Genomic DNA, 13373 nt, shown 5'->3' with positions numbered 1-13373 from the left:
TGGATTCAAATTTCTCTATGCATAGCTAGCTATCCTTCTACTTTGAGCTACTTTTCCATAGTTATGAACTACTAGTTTTGTGGTTTTGTAACCCTGGCCCTTTTGTTGTTATTCCTCTTTCTTTACTTCTTGATCTGCTTGTTTCCATTTTGTTGTATTGTACTTGGACACCGTTTGGTGGTCTTGCTTCCATCTAGATCCTATTTGTATTCTTAGTCCCTTAGACCCATTTGTGGTCTCCTATTGAACAATAATAAATTATCTTATCTCCTTATCATATTTAGTAATTTCTTCATGACATCCTTTAACAATTTTTTATCCTTATAGAACTTAATATCCTTCCTAGAGAAGCCACTCACCTTTGCATCAAGGTTGTGATCATCCACAAATGAATTTCCAAATAGGTTGAGCTTCTCATCATTCTACTTGTGCACAAGAATATTTGTTCCTATTTGGTCACACATGTGAAGCCTTTCTAGGTAAGGTGCCACACCCCCTTTTTATAGGCGGCACTAATTGGTGGAATTATTCTTGCACCTTTCACAATTCATAGTCTCAACTCTTCATCTCTCCCTACACATCAGGTATCAATACTAACCACAATGTAAATCTCTTGTGTGACAACAGTGGGAAACCAAAATAAAATAGTGTTCATAATGTCACAAATGTTTAAAGTAATAAACTAGAAACAACAGAAAAGGACAAAAGCAAACAAATAATCATTTGGTTTTGTTAAAACCCTCTGAATTCTTGGTGAGGTGAATCGGGGCCTTCTTCCAGCTCTCGTGGTGCCCACTTTGTTGTCAGAGTTATCTTGATTAGTTATTCCCCTTTTTTTCATATACTTCTTCATTCTTCTTCTCCCAGTAGTGATGTCAATTACAAATTTCTACATAAGGAAGTCATAAAACTTGCCTAGCAAAGACATCACCTTGTTCAATTCATTGAGAGAGACAACCATAGGGACCACCTCCTCCAATGAAAATATCCTATCATAAAGGATGTCTAAATACACTTTAATTGTGTCCATATTAGTGTGACCCCCTTTCTCACTCGGATGGTTGTTCATACAGGTGTCAACTTCAACCTTTTTAGGAGATTTAGCCTAAGTTTGCTAGCCTAATTATAATAATACTTGGATGTTGCTTCTACTTTGTATATTTTGTTGTTGATTTTTGAGAGTTCTATACACAAGCATTTTACACAATAGAAGTGTGTAAATAAATTCAGAAAAGTGCTAAAAACTTGAAACATCCTCCGATCTTATATTGAAAGTTTTTCACACTTCAACTACTTCAATAGAATAAACATTATATGTTCTACAATTGAATATTTAATTAACTAAGCCTTAAAAAAAATCTTACATATTTAGATAGTTGTAGATTGAATTTTTTTTTAAAATATCAACTACATATATGCACAAAATAATCTAAACAGTGGAATGATTGTTATATGGAGATAATGTTACTATTAAAAACTTAAGAATAAATTATTTTCTAAGGCATAGTAGATTAGTATGTACGAAGCATTCAATGCATTCAATTTAATGAAAACTAATTATATAATGCACCTATTGCCTAGGAATGACCATGACTAATGGATTAGAAAACTGAAATTTTGTTCAATCGTTGCCAAATATTTAAAATGGGATTTCATTTAATTCAATTCTATATATCCATAAGATCATTTTTGTTTGAGAAATGACTCAACCTATAGTTATGGATCTAAGTAGATCCATTCGGACAAGTCATTACTACAAAACACACAAATTTGTATACTATTACTATTGTATAAAATAATGAACCTTAATTCATTTTACATTTATCACAAGCGTTCTATGGCATAGTGCACCATCACTGCAAAACATAGAATTGAGATTTGTTGATAGGAACATATTAACCATTTTAATATTTCTATTAAATATTTTGAAACACATTAAAATCATTAAATTATGTTAAGGTTACTAAGGAGAAAAATCTCAAACAAATGCCACATGTTGCTATGGTTATTGATCTATCCACTTTAACTTGAGACTTGTCCAAATTTTGTTAGTGTGCACGAATCGAAATGTCGAAAGAAAAGGATTGAATCTTCATAGAAAGGTTAAATTGTGTCCCTATGAAAATCATTTTTTTAATGTTATATAACAATCAAATAATACTTTTAAATTTTGAATCAATCTAATAGAAAGCATTTTATGAATTTATGTGAATGATTTTTTAAGAAGAAATTATATAAAAGTACTTATAATAGATTTTGCAACATCAAATCTATAATTAAGCAATCTAATATTTTTATACACTGTCAAAGAGACAATAACAATTTTAGAAATCATTTAAGGAAATGATTCATTAGGAGAAATGACCCAATAGTTGCTCAAGCTAACTTCATGCACCTATAGTTCCTAATCCGTATGTCAGAATAGGTCAATTTTTTTGGAAAGCCTCCATAGGTGAGTGAAGAGCTTAAAGGTAACCATTTGGCTTTCCGCATTTGTGTAGCTTTCTCTAGAACTCATAAAGTGTGTGGTGGTCTAAAGTGTCATTTTAAAATATTCACCTAAAACCCACCATTGACCCCCCCAATAGTCGATCACCCAAAAAATATTACCTTTTACACAAATGGACCAATCAACAACCAAGAAAACTTAAAAATGAACAAAAGTGAATTGCTATTGATGTTCATGGTGATTTGTTTTGGCATATATGCATGCAAGTACCAAGAATTGTTTTTTGGGTAGTAATTGGGGGGAAAGGTAATAGTTGCATACATGGGCAGCAACTGACTCGTTTCCCTACTTGCGCTCACAAAATTTTTCACTAAGTCATTTAGCTATTTAAATTTGAGATTTCAATTTTTGAGTACTCACATAGATGGTCTAACATAAAATGGTAAAAAATAACCATTTCAAAGTGTCATAAAACTTGTTATGTTCTTCACCAATAATCATTCGCTGAAAAATGTCATTACATGCCCTAATAGTCATTACCAAGTGATCTAATAATGTTACCTAAACTAACCAATTGTAAGCCAAAAAAATTGAAAATATATAAAATTGAAGTTAAATTCTTTTTCTCAGTGCATAAGGTTGACTACACTAACAATCTCATGGAGGCTAAGGTCATTTTATATGTTGTGGAACAGTGTTGTTCGTGGACATTGTTGTTAATCATACTCTTCTCTTTTGTACTTCTCTTGAGTTCATTAGGTTTACTTATATTCCTTGTGAATGGAACAGAGTTGCTGATTGTTTGGCCAAATGGGCTTCTAGGCATGCTCTGGGCTGGAATATTATGGATAGGGGGCAGCTTCCCTTTGAACTGGTGCAAGAATTTGATGAACTTGTTGCTCATTGTTGAGTTCTCCTTGTCCTAACCCTTTTTATCTTAATAAATTTTTAACCCTTTTTCTAAAAATACTTTTACTAGATTAATACTTATATTATTAGCAATTGATTTTTTAAACTATTTTAATGACTACAATTAAAAGATCAAACAAACAAGGAGGTCACTGCTTTTATGCTCATAATAATTACCAGATCCTTTCCCTATATCAATAAATGATAATAGAATAATTTCATATCAAACAATGAATTATAAAGATGTTACAACTTATTTACACTAAACTGTAATGAATACTTCATATACATGTTTTTATTGTTGACCGATGTTACAATAACTCCCAACACAACAAAAATTGATGGAAAACATAAACAAATATTCACAAGATGCTTATACCTGTATGCACCCTAAAATGGTCGCCTAGACTATGGGCCCCCATTATTCAATTTATCAATTTATCAAATTTCCTAAATCAATGGTGTGTAATATTTTATTAAATCAATTCAAATCAATTTCTTTGATCAAATTCAATTTGTTTTATTTCTAAGGTTGATCATTTTATCCTAAGTCTTATTTAATTAAAAGAACTTGCTCTCTTTTAATTAAATAAAATAAGTCCCCATTTAATTAAAAGAAAACCTCTCTTTTAATTAAATAGTTCATCCACATTTAGTTAATTAAGAGAAAAACATCTCTTTTAATTTAATTAAATATTTCCTATATAATTAAAAGAACTTGCTCTCTTTTAATTAAATAAAATAAGTCCCCATTTAATTAAAATAAAACCTCTCTTTTAATTAAATAGTTCGTCCACATTTAATTAATTAAGAGAAAAGCCTCTCTTTTAATTTAATTAAATAATTCCTATTTAATTAAAAGAACTTGCTCTCTTTTAATTAAATTAAATAAGTCTCTATTTAATTAAAAGAAAACCTCCCTTTTAATTAAATAATTCATCTACATTTAATTAATTAAGAGAAAAACCCCTCTTTTAATTTGATTACATATTTCTTATTTAATTAAAAGAACTTGCTCCCTTTTAATTAAATAAAATATCCCACTTAAATCTCTTTTTGATGAAAAAGGAGTTAAAACAAATAAAAAATAAAATAAATCTTTTATCTACACTTAATATGGGATTATCTTCATCCTTTCTCCACTTTCTTCTCAACCACTCCACTTTTCTCATTGGTGGATCTTTAGTTCACATGAATCATTATTTCTCCACCCTTGATTAAATATTTTTCCTCTCAATCTAGATCGTATCAGTCATCTTTTGGAATGTTATGCCTTTTGGATTAAAAAATGTAGGAGCTACTTATCAACGAGCTATGATAATTATTTTTCATGATATGATGCATAAAAACATGGAAGATTATGTGGATGACACCTTGGCCAAGTCTAAGAGAAGAGATACACACTTAGATGATTTAGAAGTCATTCTAGATCGTATGGAACAATTTCAACTAAGGTTAAATCCTAAAAAGTGTGCATTTGGAGTCACCTCTGGCAGATTACTAGGATTCATTATTTCAGCAAAAGGGATAGAGGTGGATCCTGAAAAGGTTCAAGCAATTGTGGATATGCCACCTCCTAAAAATATTAGTCAAATGAGAAGTCTTCAAGGACGTCTTCAATCTATAAGGAGGTTTATTTCACAATTAGCAGATAGAGCTCAACATTTCAACAAGAACTTACATAAAGGAGTCAAATGTGTATGGAATGATGAATGTCAAAAAAGCATGGACTAGATCAAGAAATACTTGGCAAATCCTCCTATTTTAATGCCTCATATCCTAGGAAAACCACTTATCCTATATATTTCAGCAACAGAATCTGCCTTGGGGGCATTATTAGCTCAACTTGATGAACATGGGAAAGAAAGAGCAATATACTACATTAGCCGTACTCTTGTTTCATATGAGGTTAATTACACCAGAATTGAGAAAGCTTGCCTCGCAGTTGTGTTTGCTTCCCAAAAGTTGCAACATTATATGCTTGCGCACACTATACACCTCATAGAAAAAATAGATCCACTCAAGTACTTACTATGTAAGGCTGCCCTCACAGGTAGACTTGCTAAATGGATGATGATTCTTTCAGAGTTTGACATAGAGTACATTGAGCGTAAAGCAATCAAAGGACAAGTTATAGCAGATCAATTGGTTGATTTCCCACTACAAGATGATGCATCTATTCAAGTTGATATCCCAGATGAGCACCTCATGTATATGACTGAAAGAACATGGAAGGTGTTCTTTGATGGGTCCTTTATGCAAAGTGGTTTAGGAGCTGGTGTGTTGTTTGTTTCTCCTCATGGGTACACAATTCCTAAATCTTACAAGCTATTATTTCCATGTACAAACAATACTGCTGAATATGAAGCTTTAACAAATGGACTTAAAATGGCCATAGAATGGAGAATTATAGAGTTATACATCTATGGAGATTCACAGCTGATAATCAACCAAGTCAATGATGATTGTCTAACAAAAAATGATAAATTGGTACCTTACAAGAAAATGGTTGATTCCTTGAGACTCTACTTCACATTCGTCTCATTTCAACAAATCCCTCAAACAAAAAATAAGGCAATTAATGCTATGGCTACACTTGCTTCACTTCTTCAATTAGAGCAACATGAATCAAGATTTGAATTCCTGGTGGAAGAGCTACATCACCCTATCTATGATTCCCAAGAAAGTCATGATATATGTACCCTTGTTGGTCATGAGTCATCTCGTTATGGTGCCATTTACTCATACATTCATGATGGAATTATACCTGAAACCTTTAACCGATATGAACGCAGAAACCTTATTCAAAATGCCTCTCATCATTCCCTTATCTCTGGTAATTTGTATAGGAAGGGTCTAGATGGAACACTTCTTAGATGCTTAGAAAAGGACAAATCTAATCAAGCGTTATTTGACATCCATGAGGGTATCTTTGGGGGACATTCTAATGGTCTTGCCATGGCTCGAAGATTGCTTAGGGCAGGATATTATTGGCCCACAATGCAAATTGATGTAGTAGCTTTTGCAAAGTCATGTGAAAAATGTCAAAAACATGGTAAGCTGATACATACTCCAAGTAGGGAGCTCATTCCTTCTATTTCTCATTGGCCATTTCAGCAGTGGGCCTTTGATCTTGTTGGGAAAATTCATCCCAACTCATCATCTGGACACAAGTTTATTATCACTGCCACTGATTATTTCACTAAATGGGTAGAAGCTGTCCCACTTTCTATTGCCTTGGGTAAGACAGTTTCTCTATTTATTTTGAATCATATTATCTATAGATATGGAGTGCCTTCTGAGATTATCACTGACAATGAAGGTCAGTTTAAAAATAAGGACCTTAAGCAACTCTGTAAGAAGTTCAAGATAAAACAACATTGGTCCTCTATTTATTTCCCACAAGGGAATGGTCAAGCAGAAGCATCAAACAAAACCATTCTTAAAATCTCGCACAGAACATTTCATAAGAATGGTAGAGATTGGCATTTACAAATAAATCTAGCTTTGTGGGCCTATAGAATGAGTATTCGCACTCCTACTGGGGCTACTCCTTTTGCTCTTACATATGGTGCTGAAGCAGTGTTACCTTTAGAGGTTGAGATTCCTTCACTTAGAGTTTCTCTCAAAGGTCTAGTTACAGATGAAGACTACCGTGCCATGAGACTTCAAGAGTTAGAACTTCTAGATGAGAAATGACAAGCATAATTTGACCATATGAGGGTCTATCAAAAGCGTATTTCAAAAGCATTTAACAAAAAGGTTCACCCTAGAGAGTTCCAAGTGGGAGATCTTGTCCTATGTGTGAATCATAAGAATCAACAGAATAGAGATCAAAAGGGTAAGTTTGAACCTAATTGGCTTGGACCTTACATTATCACAGCAACTTTTGGTTCTGGTGCTTATTTACTATCTACAGCAGAGGGAGAGCAGCTCCCTGATCCTATAAATGTCTTGCACTTGAAGAAGTTCTATCCATAATGCTCATTCTGTCTAGGGGCATCTTTGTATATATTTATTGATCCTGAAAAAAAAAATTAAAAAATTGATATATTTCAAAAATCCAAAAAAATGATATATTGTAAAAAAGTCTAAAAATTGAAAAATGTCTTGAAAAAAATGATCTTCTTAGTGACAACCTAGCAATAGGCACTTTGATGTATCACAAAAAAAAATCATATATTCCAAAAATACAAATTTTAAAAAAAAAAAAAAAAAAGAACCCATGTGGTGAAAACCTAGAAATGGGCTCTACTTGAGGCCTTTACACCCCTATTTCTTAGCGCATGTCCTCAACACTTAGCCTTTCTTCATCATGCCTTGTCCTTGTTGCCTCAGTTTGGAATTGGTCTTTGTCTAGGGGGCATAACTATGTTAGCTTTGGTCTCTTGGATGTGTTAGTCTTTAGGACACCTCGCAAATGGTGTTTTTCAACACCACCCCAATTGTATTTTTCAATACAACCTTTGACATCGAGTGTTTTTCAACACTTATTGGTTTGGTCTTCCCCAGTATCATCATATGATCTTCCCTACATGCAAGCATTTGATCCTTATCTTCTAAACTCAGTATCAGTTAACACACTTAAATTTTAAATGCAACACTTAATGCTTGACTTATGTCATGATTTTATTTTTCTTTGTGTGCTAACTATTATTGATTTTTTTTGAGTGTCCTTGTCTGATAAGTCTCTCCATGATGCATTGCTAGAGGACTTGGGGCATGGGACATGTTTTTATTTGTTTTTTGCTTGCGGGTGTGGTCTCGAAACTCTAGAGTGTCTCTTGTTGTCCCCTTGGAACGCTTAGGAGATTTGAGGCATCATCATTGATTTTTTTTGCACACCCATTCTTATAGTCATGTTGGCATCTATGCCTTGATGCGAGCATGGTTTTTCTACATTAAATTGGGTAAGCTAACATTTAAGTCATCTTGACCTTTATGTCTTTGATGCTTATGTTAGAATCTTTCCACATTCCAATCCGATATAAATTACATTCATATCTTCATAGTTGCACTTGTGACTAGTGATGATTGTGTGATTTTCAATGTCCGCTAATAATGGACCAATGATGAAAATAAGTTCTTTTACATTCTTTAATGAATGATGAACAAAAAAATTCTATGTTACAGTTGCTCTTTTGCAAGTACGCCTTTGCATTTTCATGTAGCTTGCATTATTAGACTTCATGTTAGTTTGCATTTTTAGGCTGCATTATGAGTTTGAGAGGGTTCTCCCTTCATCTTTATTGTGGACTTTTAATCAACTATGGTCACGTTTTGATCTTCATTTCCTTATCTTCTTTTGTGATCTCAATCAAAATTTCTATCTTAAATAGTTGATTGATTTTGGGGCATTTTCTTTTCTACTTTATGTTTCTTTCCATATTTTCCAAACTTCTATCTTCTATTTTCTTTTTCCCCACTTCTTTTCTTCTAAATCACCTTTGGGGCATAATATTTCATGCTTGATGATCTACCTTGGTTCTATGATTCTTATATCTTTCATCTTACATCAAGAACCTTATCTTTTGTTTGATTTGATCAAATTTAGCAATTTGTTGTTTCTCCCCTATCTCATTTCGATTTCGATCACGAGGGGGCAATAATTATCAAATTCAATCTTTGATTCAGTTTTATCAATTTTATCCTTAACTTTTTCAAGTCAAAATTTATTTGTATTCTTTGTCCTGTTGTGTTCCCAATTTGACCACACATCTGGGTTGTTTTGTGATCCCAAATCGACCTCACACTCCAATTTCTTTCTTTGACTACATGTGTTCCCAAATCGATCACACATTAGTCAAAGAGGGGCAAATGTATGCACCCTAAAATGGTCGCCTAGACTATGGGCCCCCATTATTCAATTTATCAATTTATCAAATTTCCTAAATCAATGGTGTGTAATATTTTATGAAATCAATTCAAATCAATTTCCTTGATCAAATTCAATTTGTTTTATTTCTAAGGTTGATCATTTTATCCTAAGTCTTATTTAATTAAAAGAACTTGCTCTCTTTTAATTAAATAAAATACGTCCCAATTTAATTAAAAGAAAACCTCTCTTTTAATTAAATAGTTCATCCACATTTAATTAATTAAGAGAAAAACCTCTCTTTTAATTTAATTAAATATTTCTTATATAATTAAAAGAACTTGCTCTCTTTTAATTAAATAAAATAAGTCCCCGTTTAATTAAAAGAAAACCTCTCTTTTAATTAAATAGTTCATCCACATTTAATTAATTAAGAGAAAAACCTCTCTTTTAATTTAATTAAATAATTCCAATTTAATTAAATAATTCCAATTTAATTAAAAGAACTTGCTCTCTTTTAATTAAATAAAATAAGTCTCTATTTAATTAAAAGAAAACCTCCCTTTTAATTAAATAATTCATCTACATTTAATTAATTAAGAGAAAAACCCCTCTTTTAATTTGATTAAATATTTTCTATTTAATTAAAAGAACTTGCTCCCTTTTAATTAAATAAAATATCCCACTTAAATCTCTTTTTGATGAAAAATGAGTTAAAACAAATAAAAAATTAAATAAATCTTTTATCTATACTTAATATGGGACTTATCTTAATCCTTTCTCCACTTTCTTCTCAACCACTCCACTTTTCTCATTGGTGGATCTTTAGTTCACATGAATCATTATTTCTCCACCCTTGATTAAATCTTTTTCCTCTCGATCTAGATCATCCAATTTTCTTTATAAGGGAGAGTACTCTCCTCATTTTGGAGAGACTCATTATTATGCTATTGTTATGTTGCAAGTTTGGAGAGTGATTTTTGAAGAAGGAGTTTTGAATATTAAAGCTTTTGTGGAGAACTTCTATCTTCTTGTTTCATTCTCTCTTGCATGCATGGCTTTCATCATCATGATCCATATTTTGATTTTCATGGTAGCTTAGATCTTGCATTGATAGATTAGATCTTGCTTTCATAGATTAGATCTGCATTGTTATCTCTTTTCATAGATTAGATTTCATTTCTTGCATTGTTTTGCATTGTTATCATTTAGATTAGTTTTTCATTTCCATTTGCATGCATATTAGATCATTGAATCTCTTGTTTCGTGGTGTACTTGCATGGGCACAAACTAGGTCAGACTGAGGGCGTCCATTACAAACCCCTACACCCCATGAATAGGGAGCTATGAGTCGCCATTCAAGACCTCATTTTTGAGAAATCTGAATATAATGACTCATAGAAGTGTGCCCACATTTTAGGCATACAATACCTACCTCACTAGCAATTAGTTTCACATTTGTTGACACCTAATCTACAAAATTAGAAGTGTCTATCATAGAGGGCAATTCACTCAATTTGTCTCTGATGGAATTCTTGTTCCACTAGAAATTGGTAGACAAAGTGGTGTTGTTTAGCAACTACAAGATATGGAAAAACCAAAATGAAATGAAGAAAAGTGCAGAGGTGATTTGTACCAGCTGAGGCTCTCCACCTGTACTTTAACTTTTAAATAATTAACAAATTTTTAAAAATGAAGGTGCATTTATTCTACTATCTAGCCACGGGCCATTGTGAAGTCATCGATGTCGTTAATATTTTAGTTGGAGTTGATAGAAATCTTAATATTACCTCCACCAGAAACTTGTTTTGACGCATAATTACCACGTAGGAGATGATGTTTGTGACTCATGTCTTTCTATTGTTGACGATTTAAACATCACATAAAAGCTTCATTCCTATGCTAAAAGTGCTAAATAGTCAAAGTTGATATTTATTTTTAGTTTAGTTTCCTCCTTAGTGTGTCGCTTCTTTATCCTCGCCTCAATTTGCACAATCAGCCATACAAGTTATGTAACCAGTGTGGCAATTCACATTATCACTTGAATCTCAATGAAGATAGATGCAGTCAAACCCTCAAAAAGATGAACCTGTTGTGTTTATCTAGGAATTATAACCCACAAGTTCCCCGATTTTGGATTTCCATGAATGAATCAAATATAGAGAAGCAACTTGGATTTCTCAACAAGACGAAAATAGCTATGAACCTTTTGATTTTTCCATCGTGTTGTGGGTGCAAAAAAATCTAAATTAGCGTTGACATTGAATAGTACTCAAATTGGAATATTTTTAACTTAGCAGACCAATTAATAAAACCAATCACTACATACATAGCTAAAATCTATGTATAGATAGCTATGTAAATCCTCCTGTTTATTTTTTGTTTTAGCATTCTGTTTGTTGCTACTAAAACCAATCACTACATACATAGCTAAAATCTATGTATAGATAGCCATGTCAATCCTCTTATTTATTTTTTATTTTAGCATTGTGTTTGTTGCTACTAAAATCAATCACTACATACATAGCTAAAATCTATGTATAGATAGCTGATTAAATCCTCTTGTTTATTTTTTATTTTAGCATTATGTTTGTTGCTATTGTTCTTCTTGATCTACTTGCAAATTTGGATCTGGTATTCACCAGCAACTATGCACAACATCTCAACAAATTTGATATGAAGGCCATTTCATTAAAATGTGTATCTTTAGAATATGAATCAATATTGGTGCACGACATGAAATTTGATGATATTGATAGTAAGCAAAGTTAATAAAATCAATCATTTTGCTATTTTTAATCTTGTTGAAGGTTTTCTATGAAAATTCAAATATTGAGCTTCTTCCATAAAGGGTAATATTTTTGTTGGTGATAAGATTGATGATCAAGATAAATGCATGCTTATGTTATGTTCTTTGCCAGATTCATGGGATCACCTTGTTATGGCTATTGGAAGCGCAACAACCACTTTCAAATTGGAGGATGTGGTTGGTTCACTGTTATCTAAAGAGATGCGAAGAAAGTCTTCTGAGATGGCTAAGGAAGCCCTTGTTTCTCATGGTAGAACAATAGAGAAAGGCAAGAAAAAGGACAAGAAGGGAAAATCCAAGCCTCCTGCGAGATCTAAGTCTCCTGGTAAATAATCTAAGGCAAAATGTTGGAACTGTGGTAAAATTGGACATCTTCGAAGAGACTACAAAGAGGAGAAGAAAAAGAAACGCAAAAAGGATATCTCTAATTCTGATACTAATAAATTTTCTCAAGATGATGTAAATTCTTTTGTTATAGCCTTGGCAACACATACATCAGAAGATGTTTGGTTGATAGATTCAGGTGCTTCTTTCCACATGACATCTCATAGAGATTGGTTCTCAAAGTATGAAGATTTTGATGGTGTAAAGGTGTATCTGGGTGATAGCTCTCACTTGAATATTGTTGGTCGTGCTAGAGTCAAGATCAAATTCCCTAATGGTAGAGTGAAGGGGATTGATGGTGTACTACATATCCCTGGTTTAGCAAGAAACCTACTTTCAGTCAGCAAGCTTGGTGATGTGGGTGTGTAGATTGTTTTCTCGAATGATGGATGCAAGATGACAAGAGGTTCTATGGTCCTTGCTAAGGGTGTTAGGATTGGCACCATGTATAGGCTAGATGCATGCACAATTCAGTGCAATAGCGGTTCTATGAAGTCCAAGAAAAGGGCTTTAGATTCTTCATCATCACCAGTAGATCAAGAAAAGAAGAAGACCACTGTTTCTACATCTAATGGTCCTACTTTTTGGGTTCCTAAGGGTGCTAATACTTTGGAGATGAAGCTCCCTGCTGAGAAGACAATGTTATGGCACCAAAGACTTGGTCACATTGGTGAGAAGGGTCTTAGAACCCTAAAAAATAAAAGCCTTGTTGAAGGCCTTGATGATTGTAATATGGAGTTTGACTTATGCGAACATTGTATTTATGGTAAACAACATCGTGTTTCCTTTTATTCCAGTTCTCACAAGTCTTCTAGGGTTTTGGATTATATTCATTCAGATGTGTTTCGTCCAGTTAATGTTCCTTCGATATCTAGATCTTTGTATTTTGTCTCATTCATAGATGATTATAGTAGAAAGACATTTGTGTATTTCCTCAAAAGTAAATCTGAAGTTTTTAATAAGTTCAAGGAATTTAAATCCTTCGTTGAAAATTAGATTGGTAGAAA

Source organism: Cupressus sempervirens, chromosome 11 (genome assembly GCF_028749045.1).
Source record: "Cupressus sempervirens isolate cs-2001-9-10 chromosome 11, ASM2874904v1, whole genome shotgun sequence".
NCBI lineage: Eukaryota > Viridiplantae > Streptophyta > Pinopsida > Cupressales > Cupressaceae > Cupressus > Cupressus sempervirens.
This window is presented reverse-complemented; position numbering follows the sequence as displayed.